We start from the raw sequence: 15,104 nt of genomic DNA on the forward strand, positions 1-15,104 counted from the left end.
TGGACCCACACGGTTCTGCCAAGGAGGAGGAGAGAGGGGTTCGGGAAGTCTGGGGGTGGTGTGGAGGCCTTGCTGGACTGCTTACCCCCTCAGCAACCCCTTGACGCTAGGAGCAGAGCCCAGGGATTGCTCTAACGGGGCTCCCACGGCCACGTCTGGAGTCAGTTTTTTGCACTTTCACCTCTGCATTCCTCTGGGAGGGGGTCCTCTCAGGTGGGCTGAGCCCACAGTGGGGCAAACGTGTCCGTAGCAGCCCCTGGGGACAGAGGTCATCACCCAGTAATTTAAAGTCTTGGGGCTGGTTCTCATTGGTTGGCTTCAATCACATGTCCACCCCCAACCAATCACAGTAAAGCTCACAGCCAGGCGTGGGTCACTTGTATTCTGGGCTCACTGTGGTTCCAGCCATCCCTCCAGCAAGCAGGTGGCAGAGGGCACAGGGTTGGCCTGGGTAAGATTCTCAGGAGACGGGCCCAAACAGTGGGAGGATGTGGACCACCGAGGCCTCCTAAGTGGCCCAGCCAGTATGGCACCTGCCCAGAGGACAGGAAACACTGGATGGAGTGGCCTTCACCCTGGTGCTGCCCCCTGACCTCCAGACAGCTGCAGCCGCGGGGCAGCATGGGGAGGAGGCTGAGTGCAGAGCCTGTGGGAGGGAGACGTCAGCCAGCCCGCTCCAGGCTGAGATCAATGCCTGCTTCCTGACCGGCTGGGCAGGACTCAGTGTCCTGTTTCCAGGGCTGCCCTCCGTTCCTGGAGTTCTGTTCTCATCAGATAGATGCTGAGGGTCAGCTCAGGGCCTGCAGGTGCCTGGGGACAGGGGAATGCATGGCCAGGAGCTCCCAGCTGTCTCTTTCTGGACCTCTCCCTGCAGTCATGTCTCCACAGTACCCCTGACAGAGGACCTTAGCCTCAGCCTGCACACCTGTCACATCCTCCCCAGGCAATCCCTTCCTACTGTTCTGGGGCTGTGGGCTGTGAGCAGGCTCTCCCTGCCCTCATACAGCTGACATACCTTGGAGGAGACCGACAGTAAATAAGATTCTGCAGAAAGTGGCCTGCTGGGAAGAAAGCAAAACAGGGGAAGAGAGCCTGTGGGCGGGCCTCGCCAAGAGGTGCCCTGAGGTGCCCCTGAAGGAAGAACAACCTGGGAGGAGGGCTCAGCAGCAGAACCAAGCTGGTGGCGTCTGAGGCCTGGATGGCCAGGCAGTGTGTCGGAAACAGGGAGGCTGAGGGTGCGGAGCACTGGGACTTTGGTTCTCTGTCCTGCCCTGGGTGGCTGTGAGCCCCTTGTATGTTTTGAGGGTTTCCTGCTGAGGAAGGAGAGACCTGGGCAGGTTCCTGAGAGGAGGCAGTTCCTGGGACTGTGACACTGAGAGGAACCTTGGGAGCCTCAGGGCGGCAGCCTGCAGGGCAAGGTACCAGTGAGGCACTGCCTGGTTTTCACATCCCAGTCACTGGTTAATTGACGCTGGTATTGTCATATTAAGATGCCAGTGTTACAGGAGCTGGCAGCTCTGAGCCTGCTGGCCACTCAGCCCAGTAAACCCCAGCCTGTGGGGTCCCCTCCTCACACACCCCTGCTCCTTATGGCTCAGGAGCAGCCCCTAGTCTCTGGGCCTCACACTTCTTAAATAAAGGAGCAGCTCAATTGGGCCAAGGGGCTTTTTGCCCTTCTGGCTTGTCTGTGGCTCTGAGAGTGCCCAGCTCAGCAAATGTTTCTTCAACAGCTACTGTGTGCCCCACTCAAGGCTGGGAGGGCCTGGGCCCCACCCTGGAGGAGAGAAGAGTATTTCAGAGTAAGGTGTGCTGGGAAGGGCTGGCTGTAGCCAAAGGTCCTGCTCATCTCACTGGCTTCTCACACAGCTGTGGGAGGGGGTTTGTTTTACAGAGAAGAAAGTGGGACCTGCCTCACAGGGTGAGCCGAAGTTCCCCCACCTGGCCCTGCTTGGTCCCCTCCACATCAGGAGGCGTGAGGCCCCCCTCTGCTGTGGGCAGTGCCCTGGAAGGGTCATGAGCTCTCTGCCCACAGGTAGACAGTGCTTGCATCTGGACATGGGAGTGCCTCCCCAGGGAAGCTGGTGACCTTTGTTGCCCAGCCAAGGGCCCATAGTGGCTGCTGGTGGGTGTGATTAGGTTAGGAATTGAGTTCCTACCTGGCAGGCAGGTCAGGAGGGAGTTGCAGAGCCTGAGGAGTCAGGCTTATACCTCTGCTGGATGACCTTGGGAAGATGCCGGCTTCTCTGGGAAATGCTTCTGATAAAGTTTCTGGGGGAGGCTGAGGCCCCGGGGTCCGGCTGACTAGCTCTGCGACTGGCCCTCTGGGTGGGGGCTCTGTACTTGGTGCTGAGGGTGCCCTTGTCCCAAGAACTGCTTGAGTTCGACACACAGTTGATCCAAGGTATTCCTGTCTATTCCTCAGCTGAGACTGTTTGCTGGAACTGTCTCCCAGCTGAGAGGTGTCTTGGCTCCTCTGGGGACCCTGGGTGTCTTGGGCCCCTTCCTCCTAGGGTGGTACTCTGTTCTCTGTCTTCTGGGAACCTGGGCAGGGGAGGGTGGGAAACTGAGCCACTTCCCTCCTTGGTCACCATGAGGGAGAGCAAGGAAAAGTTTCCTGAGAGCCTTTGGTCCCCAGGGAGCAGGAGAAAACCAGGACACCAAGTGCCAGTGGGCGGGGGGAGGGGCTGTGGCTGGGATCTCCTGGGATGCCCCTTCTCTCCGCTGCAAGCTGTCAAGGCAAGGGCGCTCAGTCTGGGGGCAGATATACTTCTGAACTCGTGAAACAGGGCCAGTGTCGTGGTAACAGTGGAGCATGGTTGTGAGCCAGCGCTCGGTCAGCGTTCCACTGTGAGCCTGCTGAGGGTGTTGGGTATGCTTGGTCACAGTCCTCACTGTAGCTGCACGACCCGGGTGAGGAGAGTGAGGCACAGGGAGGTGAGGGGATCTGTCACCACCGCTGGGCAGAAGACCTGGTGTGGCTCCAACTCTGGACAGCCTGGGGTGAGTTTTCTGGGTGGCCTTGGCCAGGCCGAACCGCCAGCTGCCTGGGGCTAGGAGCCTGGGGCTGGTGGGGCCTGTAGACCGCTCTGTCTGAGCCGCCAGCAATCTGGGCGGTGGCCAGAAAGCCATCCTCCTTGGTTAGAATCCTGCAGCCAGTCTCCCTGCTGTGCAGACACATAATTATATTTCACATTAAAGGGGGAGCTGGAGGCTGAGGGGCCGGAGAGCTCTTTGAGGCGGCTGCTCTGGGCACAGACCTGTCTCCTTGGCCCAAATCTGTGGCCCCTGAGCTGAGCAAGGGTTCAGACTGGTGATAAAACGGGGTCTCCCTTTTAGGCCAAGGTCCAGCAGGGCAGGTCTGTGTGCCGGGATGAAAGGCCTGGGCCTTGCCAATGGCTGAGAGATCTGAGGCCCAGACAATAGGCCCCAGGAGGCTTGAAGGGCAAGCCTGTGGGAACAGGCTGGGAAGAGGCAGAGGCAGGGGTGGCAAGAGAAGAGGGTCACATGGGGGTCAGGTCCTCCGAGAAAGAGGGCAGGGGGAGGAGCACAGAGAGAAAGCAGGAGAGAGGAAGAGTCAAGCAGAGCACAAGATGAGGGGAGAAATTCTATTAAAGAGGGGGAAATATGTGTGTCCGAGTGTGCACGCCTGGTGTGCAACGGGCAAGGAGTCCATGGGAATGTGCAAGCTGAGATCTGTGCACAGGTGCCCTCCTGCAGCCACCAGCCTGCACGTGGAAGAAGGAGTGTTTATCGCACCTGTGCACCTGCGCACCTGCAACCGTCATGTATGTCACGGCGTGCATTCTGCATGTGTGGATCCAGACGCCGGAGCTCGTGTACTTGGCTCTGTGTGCCTTCGCCATGCACCTGTGTGGGTCCCTGGGAGGACATGCCTCCGCCTGTGTGTGTGTATGTGTGTGTGCGCGCGCGTGTGCACGCTCGCGCGCGCGCTCCAGTGCGCAAGTGGCTGGTGGTGTGTCTGTGTGTGGAGGGGGGCAGGGGCCAGGGACGCCCGGTCAGGCCTGGGTCTCGTGGGCGGGGGCGGCGGCGGAGCGGCGCAGAGCGGGAGTGCTCTCGGCTGAGAGTTAGAGTTGTTGCCGAGCTGGGTTCTGGTGACAGCCGGGCGCGGAGCTGGGAGCGCGCCGAGCCTCAGTCTCCTGCCGCCTCCTCGCCCTCCATTCCACTCTCCCCGCCTTCTCCGGGCCTTGCCTCTGCCACCGCCTCCCGCGGAACCGTAGCTGAGGGCGAGCGGCCGGAGCGGGCGTGGAGGCGCGGGGCGCCTGGGCGTAGGGGAGCGCGCCGGGCCCAGCTTGGGATCAGATAGCAGCAGGCGGGGGAGGGGTTGGATCGGCCGCACGAGCCGCCGGACTGAGGGACGGAAGCCAACCGCGCCGATCGGAGCGTGCGCCCCGCAACCGGGGGCGCCGTCCAGGCGCGCGCCCCCGACCCGCGGCTGGACCGGGGCGATCGGCGGCCCAGACGGACGCGCCCCTCAGCATGGAGCGCCCCCGGGGGCTGCCCTGAGGCGGCGGCAGCGATGCAGGCAGCGCGGCGGCTGCCGGGGTCAGGAACAGCCGCCCGGAGCTCGGAGGACGCGGAGCGCGCAGTGCCCAGGGCACTGACCGAGGTAAGCGCCCGGGGGCTCGGTTCCAGCTCCCCGCAGGTCCCCTCCCGGGCCGACCGAGCAAGAGAGGGTGCCGCAGCAGGGCAGGTGGGACGGCGGGCTTGGTTCGTCCTCTCGTTTTCTGTTTTTTCCTTTTTTCCCCCTTTCTCCCCCTCCCTGATGAGCTATCGGAGGAAATGCTGACTGCAAGCTTTTCTCCCCTGCCATGTCTCCAGCCGCCGCCACCAAGGAACTTCGCTTCTTGCTAACCTTCGTCCTGGGGGCGCTCCGGGAAACTTTGAGGCGCCCACGGTCCCCTTCTGGACGACTTGCACGAAAAGATTCGGGAGGGAGCGTGGGAAGGCACTTTCGTGGGCAGCGTCAGTCTTACTCATGACCTTCTCCGGAGACCCCCCGACCCGGGTCGGGATGCGGAGGGGAGCGCGGACTACTGAAGGCCAGGAAAATGCCCCCAGGCCCAAGGGCTGCGGGTCCTTGGAGTCGGCTCTCTTTCCCATCTTCTGTGCTTTAATGGAGCAAAAACATTCTGGAAACGGTGTTCTCCGCTGGCGAGTGAGCTAGCCAGCGAGTCCAGGAGCACCTTTTTTTTCTTTTTTTCCTTTGCTTTTAGAAACCGGCCTTGATCGCGGAGCGGGGGCCTTGGCTGAGAAGCCCGGCGGATTCAGGGCCGGGGTCCCCTCACCGTGCTGCGGTCTGCTCTGGACGTCCTGGGGAGCGGGGAGGGGCCCCGGAGAGAGCAGCTGGGTGCAGAGCTCCTGTGGAGCTTCAGTTGGGATTCGAGGCCTGTTCTGACGAGTGTGCACATGTCATGTGAATATTTAAACACCTGTGTTCAGAAAGGGAGGGCACAGGAAAGTGTCTCTTTGGAGGTGGTCTCTAGTTCCGCCTCCCCACGGCCTGGATCTGCTAGGACCTGGCCACCCTGCTTCCCGGGCTGCTCATCCTCCCGGAGCACTGCACTGCCTGGGACCACTGCCCGCTTCTTCTCTGCTCTCCCGTGCCCAGGACGGGCCCTGGAATAAAGTGCTGGGGACCTCCTGTCCCCCATATCCATGTTCCGTCCCACAGCCGGGGGTTTTCAGGCTCCGTTTCCTGGGAGCACAGAAGCGCCCACACGCCTTTGAAATCAGCAGCCACCTCCTCGAAGGTGTGAACCCAGAAGGTGGTAGCCTCTGGCCTACCCCTCACCTGCTCCCTAGGTGCAAAGGACAGCCAGGCCCTGGCTGCTGCCCGACTTGGACCCCAGCCTCCCCTTGTGCTAGTTTGCTCCTTTGCAGTGCCTTACCACAGGTCTCCGTCCCGCCGCCACCATGTGGCCAGGGAGGGCCAGGGAGGGGACAACCCATGGAGTGGGGGGTTTCTGGCCTACCTGCGGCATGCTTCCTCCTCCGTTGTGAGAAGAGCAGCCCCCACCTCGTGCTGGATTCCCATCCCAAAGAAACTCCCCAGCAAAATCTGCCCCTCAGCTTTCAGGCAGCCCCTCCCTTCCAGGTAGGGGGCTGGGTTTTGGCAGCTCCAGAAAGGGGGCTTCCACCATGTGGGGCCAAGACCCCAAGAGAGAGCAGGGTGCAAGGGGGAGGGGCTTGCTTGAGCATCCTTGGGGACAAGAAGGGGGCACCAGTATGCTGGACAGCAGCAGAGGGCCCTCTTCTCTACTGATGTACTGCTAAGGGCATGCACTGGGCATTCTACAAATGCTGGGTGTTTACAAACACCTGTGTGTGTATATGTTTGTGTGCCCAGTCATGTCCAACTCTTTGTTACCCCATGGGCTGTAGCCTGCCAGGCTCCTCTGTCCATGGGATTCTCCAGGCAAGAATACTGGCATGGGTTGCCATTTCCTTCTCCAAGGGATCTTCCCCACCCAGGGATTAAACCTGGGTCTTCTGTACTGGCAGGTGGATTCTTTACCACTGTGATTGGGACACGCCTGGCACATCTGAATTCCCGGTCCCAGACCTTGCCTTGTGCTCCCTGTCCAGGTGAGGGTGGAGCAGAGCCCCTCCCTAGCCTTGAGTGGGATGGACCCTCCCTTGGTGAAAGGGGCAGATCCTGACTTTGTTGGTCTCTCCCTGGGCCTCCTCCCATGCCCGACTGCCGTGTCAGACCCCCACTGGGCTTCAGGTTGCTCAGGAGGGGACCCCCTGAGATATGTGCCTGGTGGAAGGATGTTCAGTGAACTGTGCTGTACTGGGAGGAAAAGGTGCCCAGGGAGGGGTAAGATCTTGCGCAGAGCCACACAGCTTGTCAGGAGCTTGAGCGTAAAACTCCACCTTGCTCTCCCTAGGCCAGAGGGCTGCCCTGTTGGGTTTCCTGTCCCTCCTCTCAAGACTGCCCAAACGGGACAAGGTAACGCTGGTGGCCCTGAGGCAGTGAAGAAGTAGCAACAGCAGTGATAACAGTAACAGCGGTCACAGTGAGAGCAGCGCCTGTACTTGTGAAGCGCTGGGACCGGCTTGGCTGTGGGCAGATTCCTCTGGCCTGGCGAGGCCTCAGGTGCCCTGGGCCATGGCTGGCAGCACCAAGCATGGCACCCGGAGCCTTGGCACAGTGTCTGGAGTGGAAGCAAATGCAGTGTCACTCCCAGAAACCTCTGTGGCCCTTGTCTGGCTCCAGGCAGGAGGCTGCTGGAGCCCCCTCAGGGCCCACCTGAATCCCACTCTAAGCCTGCTCCTCCCAGCTCCGGCTGGCTGTCCTTTGACTGGGTTCACCTTGTTCGCGTTGCTGGGCCCCTGCTGGGGCTTTTGCTGTGAGTGACACTGGGCACACCTGCCCCGCCCCTGGGGCTGCAGCTGGAGCCTTGCCACCGCTGACCTGGAGGAGGGGTTAGGGGAGGCAGCTTATGGACCGCAAGTGGGTGGAGGCTGGGCTGGCCACTTGGAAGGTGCTGTGGGTGTGGGCTTGGTCCACAGGATGGCTGCTCCAGAGGAATTTGGCCGTGTGGTAGGGAGACAGCCAGGGGAAGGCCAGAGATGAAAGAGAGCCAGCCTGAAACTGGGCTGCGGGCAGGGCAGGAGGCTCAGAGGCTTCAGAGAAGCCGTGGGGGTGGGGATGGGGTTGGGGGTGGGGGTGAGGCCAGGCTCAGGCAGGCGGGTTTTCCAGAGGATCTGGGGCCGAGAGCAGAATTGGAGCCCTCACTGGGCACTGGCTGAGGGCCCAGCACTCTGCCAGCTGATTTAATTTCCTAATGGTCAGCCAGTGCAGAGGGTGGCAGTAGCTTTTGAGTCCCAGGGAGGCTCCCGGAGAGACTGGAACGTGGCTGCGACCCAGAGCCCACCTTCCTGCATCCCCCAGATACCCCGCCCAGACACGTCTCTGCGCCAGGCTGACTGTGGCGGCTCCTGCACCCAGGGCTGCTCCCCTACAGGGCCTGGTGCCTGCCCGCCATCCCAGCTCCCAGGTTGCTGTGTCCTCAGGGCCTGGTTAAGGCCTTGCATGCAGTAGGAGCTCTGTAAATGTTCAGCGGGTCTGGGTCTGGGCTGCTTTCTCTGCTGCAGAGCCTCAGCAGAAGTGTGCTCCTGGGGTGGAGACTCTGGTGCTCTCTGCTGAGCTGTGGCCCCAGTGCAGTGTCTGGCATTCAGAAGGTGATTCATAAATGGGTGTTGAGTAAATGGAGACCCGGCCTTTGCCCTCAAGGATCTCCTTATTTCGGGAGAGACTTTGGGGCAGACAACTGGGGCAAATGCAGCCGGTGGTCTGACTGTGGCGAGTCACTTCTCCTCTTGGGCCTCAGTCTGTCATCTGTGAAGTGGGATCAAAGCACCAGGCGGGGAGGCTTCTGAGATGCCCAGGACGGGACAGTGAAATGTGAGCCTCTGTGTGTGCCTCTGGGGGTCCTAAACCAAATGGGGTGTGGAGTGGAGGGGCTCCGTGGCATAGGGTGTGGGCTGGTGCTGGGGCTTTTGCTGTGAGTGACACCGGCGCAACTGCCCCTCCCCTGACACCTTCCTCCACTTGGACAGGTGGGGAAACTGAGGCCCAGCAAGGGCAGGCAAGTCTCCTCCCCGCTCCACTGCCTCCGCTCACCCCACCTGTGTCCCGCTGCTCCGTCTTCCTGCCCAGCTGCTGAAGTGGCGGCTGCAAAGGCTGCATGAGGCTGTGGGGGCCCTGGGCCCCGAATTAGCCTTTAGTCAGGTAGCACCACACGTGGCCCTCTTTGCGTGGCCCCTGGGGTCTGGGCTCTGGACCCTTCTCATCCTGGTCCACTGGGCCCTGCAGACTGGTCCTCCTTGTGCCTTCGCTTCCTCTTCCCCTCAGGCCATGCTGCTGCCTCCCCTCTGCACCTCCAGCATGCAGGCCAGCTCCTGCCCCGACACTCCCCTGCAGATGTCCGCTTGACTCTGCCCTCATCACCTTCAGGTCTTGCCTCTCGGGCCCCTGGGCAAAGCGGTCCCTCGTGTTTGTCTTGTTTCCTTTCGATCTCCCTTGGAGTGTTAGTACCTTGAGTGCTCGTCTCCTGAGCTCACCTCTGGGACACAGCCTGGTCCCACCAGCTCACTGTGGCCATGGTCCCCAACTGTGGGGGCGTCCTGGGGGAGAGGACGGTGGGACATGCCCACTGTGGGAGTGGGGAGCCTGTGGCCTGAGAGGGACAGCCCCAGCTGGAGGTGGCAGGTCTCTCTAGGAGCAGAGTTGGGGGCAAGCAGTTGAGACCCTCTGCCCCTAAAGCCTTCTCACAGCATCTTGGAGGCATCCCTTGGAGAGCTAGGCTGGGTGGGTGAGTGGGGGGAACGTGGAGATAGCGAGGTACTGAGCTCTGTGTGTGTGTTTGAACAGCCGATGGCCAAGGTCAGGGAGGGGCTGTGTGCCCCCGCTCCCCGCCCACCTCCTCTCCTTCCAGCTGCAACCCAAGCCCCCTGAGTTGGCCGCTCCAGCCTGCAATTCCCCAGCACTTAAAGCAAAAATAAATCTCTGCCAGCAGCTGGCATTCTGGGTGGTAGCAGTCACACCACCCCCTGCCCCGACCCTGTGCCTCTGGGCTCTTGGTTCCAGGCCAAGCTGGGCCAGGGGTGCCAAGGGGAGCTGGCTTCATCTGGCCTCTTTCCAGAACCAGAGGTGCCTCTCTGGGTCACTGTCACTGGGAGGGCAGAGGAGGATGAATGCTGGTGACTTCTGCAGGAGCTGGGATCTGGGGGCAGGTGGGGGCTGAGAGGTCGGGCTTCCCAGGGGCCTGGCCATGATCTTGTGGAGGCAGGGTGTGGGCAGGGCCCTGGAGCCCCTCTCACATGACACCCTCGGGATGGGCCCCTGGATCTCGCTATCCTTGCTGGGCTCTCTTTCTGTTCTCAAAGAGCCCTGGAGGTCTCCGATGGGTGAGTTTTAGTGACACAGGCCTTGAGGAACTCAGAATTCAGCATTATTCATTCTTCTGACAGTTAAGTCTCCAGCAAGCATCATTGCTATGCCCTGTGCCTGGGGCTGGGGCCTGGGAACTGATGTCTCGGTTGGGGGGGATAATGAAACAAGTGAACAGACACTTAAGGAAGCGTAGACTTTGTCATATTCTTCTGCTAATTATCACAGCTTTTTATGACAAGAGTGTTACATGCTCATAGTAAAGCATCAGACAATTTTAAGGATAGAAGTGAATTTCTTTTTCTCAAACTTTGTCTTCCCCTCACCCCTACCACGAAGCTACATGCACTTGAGGTGACTGTCAGTAGAGAACTTTCTGGGTTGTCCGAGTGCTTCACCAGCACATGTCGGCAGCGCCCTGTGTCCCTCTCCCCATTCCCGTTTCCATGTTTCTCATCTTCCCTCCCTGCTGTCCATGCTGGTGCCCCAGGCCCCCTCCCCTGGGGCTTCATCCTATCTCCTTTGATGGTGTTGGCTTGAGGGCTGTCAGAGCCTTGGAACCATGGAATCTTAGCTGTGGAATCTAGGAATGCACAGCCACCCAAGTTCCCAGGCAGTGGGCTCTGAGTTGTGGTTGTGGCCTCTTTGGGACAGAGAACCTGGAATTTGCAGAATTGGTGTATGTTGGCTTTGGGAGGTGTATTGGATCTTTGCTGGGATACCTCCTTCCTCAGCCCCCTTGGGCAGCAGTTGGAGAATCCAGATCTGGCTCCACCCTCAGAAATCCTGGTTCCAGGGGCCCAGGGTGGAGCCCTGGCTTAGCACCCATGGGTAGGTCACCCTGCTGCAGTCAGACCTGGGCTGTCCATGCCTTCAAGGACCGTGTGGCCCAGCATGGACAAATTCGAGGCTGAGGCCAGTGTGGTGCCTGACCCTGAAGGGGAAGCACTGGCCAGGTTGCTCCTCTGAAGCCCTGCGGGTGGTGGGGGGCCGGGGAAACAGGCCTCTGCTGGGGACGGTCACCCTCAGTCCGCCACTGAGTTCCTGCTGGGTGCCACCATCACTCCTGTTACCTGGTTTGGAAGAATCAGGACGGTCCCCGCCTGGCCCCACTGAGGGGTCCTGGAAAGGGTCTGAGAGGCTGAGTTGAGAGGACTGCCGGGGTGCTCACCCCGAGCCTCAGCAGTCCTCCTTGTGAAGTGGATGTGAGCATCACACCTCCGTCTGGGAATCTGTTTTCTTATCCCCCTTCCGCTCCAGCTCTGCGGCCAGGGCAGCCAGGGCAGCCTCCTTGCTCCCTGCCCCCAGCCCCTCTGCCATGCAGGCCGGAGGCTAACTGTGCCCATCACCTTGGCCCGCTGTGCCTCAAGCTGTCAGCAGCACCTGCCTGGCCAGGGTGGCCAAGTTCCCCCCCAATCCCCACCCCGGCTCCAGGAGCCTTCAGGACCATTGGAGGGGATGCCTTCAAAAGTCCTTGGGGGCAGCCACAGAATGGCCTGTCCTTTCCCTGGGGGCTTCATAGCAGAGGAGACCCCAGCCACCCTCTTTCTTTCCTCTGCTGGCCCTGCCCGCTGTAGCCTCAGGGCACTTGTGGGCTTTGTCCCAATCCTGCGGCAGATGCCCTGACCCTGAGGCTACAGAGCGAGGTGGCCAAGCTCTGGGTCCTGTCCTGACGCAGCTGCCCTCCTGGTGGGCCTCAGATCAGACACTGGTGGAGGGGGCGGTGGGGGAGCAGCACCGCTGGGAGCTGTGACCTGAGCCTGTGGTCTCAGGCTGCGCATCTGGGAACTGGGAACATGAGGGCAAGAGGTTGAACAAATGTGCGCAGCGGACGCGTCTGCACTGCCCTGCGTGGCGCTGCCGTCCTGTGGGCGCCAGTCAGCCAGGCCCCAAGGGGAAAATGGAAGTGGGATGGTGGGCAGCAGGTGGAGTCTGTACTACTTTCTTCCATAACAAGTCAAAACAGACTGGGGGGCTTAAAACAGAGCAGGCTATTGTCTCTCAGTTGCAGGGCCAGAGTCTGAATTCAAGACTTTGGCAGAGTCGCTTCCTCCGTGAGGCCTCCTGGGGCTCCTTGGCTGCCAGACATGTCCCTGCCATGTGTCTTCACATGGCCTTCTGCTGCCCGAGTCTTCTCTCCTCTCTAGAGGACACTTGTCCCTGGATTTAGGGCCATTTTCCCCTGCTGACTCAGTGGTAAAGAACCCACCTATCGATGCAGGAGACCTAAGAGGCATGGGTTTGATCCCTAGGTTGGGAAGATCCCCTGGAGGAGGGCATGGCTACCCACTCCAGTATTCCTGGATGGAGAGTCCTGTGGACAGAGGAGCTTGGCGAGCTACAGTCCATGGGGTCACACAAAGTCGGACATCGCTGAAGTGACTTAAGGTGTTTGATCCAGGATGATCTCATCCCCTTGCTTAATTATACCTGAAAAGACTCTTTACCTAAAGGAACTCACATTCACAGGTACTGGGTGAACACGTAGTTTGGGAGAGCCATCACTCAACCTGGGTATGCTGCCCTGCATCCTGATTTTTTTTCTCCTTTAAAAAAAATATGTAGTTTTTAGCAATGTATCTTGGAGAGAGAAGCATACTCAGTATGCTTGGTTTGTGCTACTTACCAGCTGTGTGTCCTTGGGCAGACTTCTTGACTGTTCTGTGTCTCTATTTGCTCATCTGCAAGTGGAGGTATTGATGGTCCTCCCCCTCATCAGATTGCTGGGAACTCTAAGAGGAAGTGGACAGGAGAGGTGTAGTAGATGGCACCTTTGATCAGTACGTCCATGAGCAGAATGGTTTTACAGTCGCCTGCATTGTGTGCATTGGGCTGGATTTCTGGTTTGTGAGCAGCCTCATCACCCCACATAACGCTGCTGTGATCACCTGGGTCCTGAGGTCCTGTGCCAGGACCATGCAAGCAAGAAGTCCGCATGTAGCCCTGCTGGGTCAGAGGGCCTGTTCCTTGGCAACTTTTAGAGCCACTAGCGATGTGCCCTCCAGGGTGGTCGCTGCCCTGCCCCTCGGAGAAAGGATGAGACTCTGTCCTTGTCAGCGCCTCCATGGGCACCTTTCTTGTTTTAGAGCCAGAGGAGCTTTTCTTCCTGTTGAAATACCTTCCTGTGGTTCCCTTCCTGGCTGCTGCTAGCTCCTGCTGAGCGATTATTTCCTTAACCTTTGTCCTTCCCCAGGTTGAGGTCTTTCTCGGTGCCCCTGCCACATGTGGCACCCTTTCTCATCCTGGTGGGTCCTCATGGTTAGACCCAAGGATGGCGAGCAGCTGCCCGATTTCCAGATACCGACACTGAGGCTCAGAGAGCTCACGTAGCAGCCCAGCCTCTCGCTTCTAATAGTTCATCTGTACCTGGAGGCTGCAGGGCCTCCCCAGGTGTCTTGGTTTCCCTGCAAGCCTGCTGTCACTGGAGGGAGAAAGTTGGGTTTCAGTCTTCCTGTGCCCCCGTCCTGGCTGCATCCCTAGGCTGCCAGGCAGAGTCCCTTTGGAGATGGCTGATGTGCTGTTGAGCTGCTGGGATCTGCTGGCCTGAGGTTGCTGCCCCGGGAGCTTGGGTGTCCTCAGCCCCCTCCCTTGGCTTCTGGTGACCATCAGGATATTTTGGATGCTTCAGCAAAATGCCTGCCTTGGCAGTGACTTCAGCAACCCATGGGGTCGCTGGGTGCCTTTATTTCTCAGGAAGTGCTCCGATGTTTCACTGAGACTCGGCACCCAAAGATGATAATGAAGATGACTGTTTACTGTGTGTTCTGGTTCCAGGCACTGCGCACAGTGCTCTCCTGAACTTTGTCTCATTTAATTCTCAAATGTACTGGCTGGGAGAGGGGCAGGGATTGAGAGATGAGGCACCAAGGGAGGCAGGCGGCCAGGTGGAGAAGCGCCGAGGCTGGAGGCCCCAGGACCTTCCAAAGACATGCGGTCCTGTAGGAAGGCCATGGGTCCTGCTGGGTTCTCCCCTGAGGGAAGGCTGAGACCTGGGCTGAGGATCCAGGTGCAGTGTTGGGCATGAGCCAGTTTGGCCTAGATTTAAGTAGGGCTGCCCCTTGCCCTGTCTGTGGCTCCAGGCAAGCAGCTTCACCCTTCTGAGCCTCACTATTCTGAGAAACAGGGCCAAGTCTGCCCTTTCAAACGTGATTCTGTGTGCCAGGTTTTAGGAGTATTTCAGAAGCCTAGATGGTGAAGGGCTGTTAGCGGCCTGTCCATTTTGCCAGCGGGAAAATTGAGGCTCAAGAGGAGGAGGGGCTGAATGACCTTCCCCCCTCCATCCCCTGAGACCTCAGCCACAGGACTTGGGGCTGGTCCAATCTCCCTCATCTTTACTTCCACAAAACTAGGATAGGAAGACAGGTCATTGTTTGAGCAACTGCTCTGTGCTGAGAGGCTCATGCAAGGGAAAGATTTAGGCCAGGGCTCTGCTAAAGCTATCAGGGTAAGGATCAGGCCTCCTTTATCCTTTCCTTAGGCAGAGGTGAGGCTCCCATCTCTCCATCAGCCCCTTGTCCCAGGAGCCCCGACCCCTCCCAGGGCTGAGTTCTGTGCTTCTGCGTAGGTGGGCGCATTGGACTTTCCACAGACCTTCCCGGGAGTGCTGCTGAGAGGCTAGGATGCGAGGGCCCGGCAGAGCTGCTTGGGGTGGAGCAGCGCTGCCCATCGACCCATCCCCCATCCACTTCACTTTGGATCAAAGTTAAATGAATTCATGTGGCCTGAGTAGAAGTCCTCAGCAAGGACTGGGGCTGGTGGAGCAAAGAAGGTACCTCAGGGGAGGGGTGTCTGGCCCTGGCCCCACAGAAGGCTGTGGTGGCGCCTGTGCCTCCCAGGGTGAGTGTGCAGCCAGTGGAACTTAGAGCGCCCTTCAGAACCATCCCTGGTGCCCTGGTCCCCTGCCGCCTGCTACCTGAGCCCACCCTGTCCCTCCTGGACATGCAGGAGATGAGATTTAAAGGGCATGACCCTCTGCTGCTCTGGTGCTGCATGGACCCCTCTCTTGCTCTGGTCCCAGACCCACCTCCTCCCTCTCCATCCAGAAGCTGCTATCTTGGTCCTGGGGCCCTGCCTCCCCTCTAGGCTCCTGGACTCTCAGCCAACAGTGTGGCCGCCCCATTACTGAGAAAATTGAAGAGGAGCCTTCCACTTGCTCCCACTGCAGCTGCCACCTCCCGCCACCTGC

General features: G+C 59.7%; 1 protein-coding gene across 3 annotated transcripts in view; it reads left to right on the forward strand.

The window, feature by feature from the left end:
- The first annotated feature begins 2,885 nt into the window (after positions 1 to 2,885).
- Positions 2,886 to 15,104, forward strand: part of KCNJ12 (potassium inwardly rectifying channel subfamily J member 12) — a 38,835-nt gene continuing 26,616 nt past the window's right edge. For 2 of the 3 annotated variants that reach the window (XM_027974746.3, XM_004012746.6), the window contains exon 1: positions 4,345 to 4,627. The gene's annotated coding sequence lies outside the window, so the exon portion shown is untranslated. Of the gene's footprint in view, positions 3,001 to 4,344; positions 4,628 to 15,104 lie in introns of those variants that run through there. The other variant, XM_060394846.1, reaches the window with a different exon arrangement.

Source organism: Ovis aries, chromosome 11 (genome assembly GCF_016772045.2).
Source record: "Ovis aries strain OAR_USU_Benz2616 breed Rambouillet chromosome 11, ARS-UI_Ramb_v3.0, whole genome shotgun sequence".
NCBI lineage: Eukaryota > Metazoa > Chordata > Mammalia > Artiodactyla > Bovidae > Ovis > Ovis aries.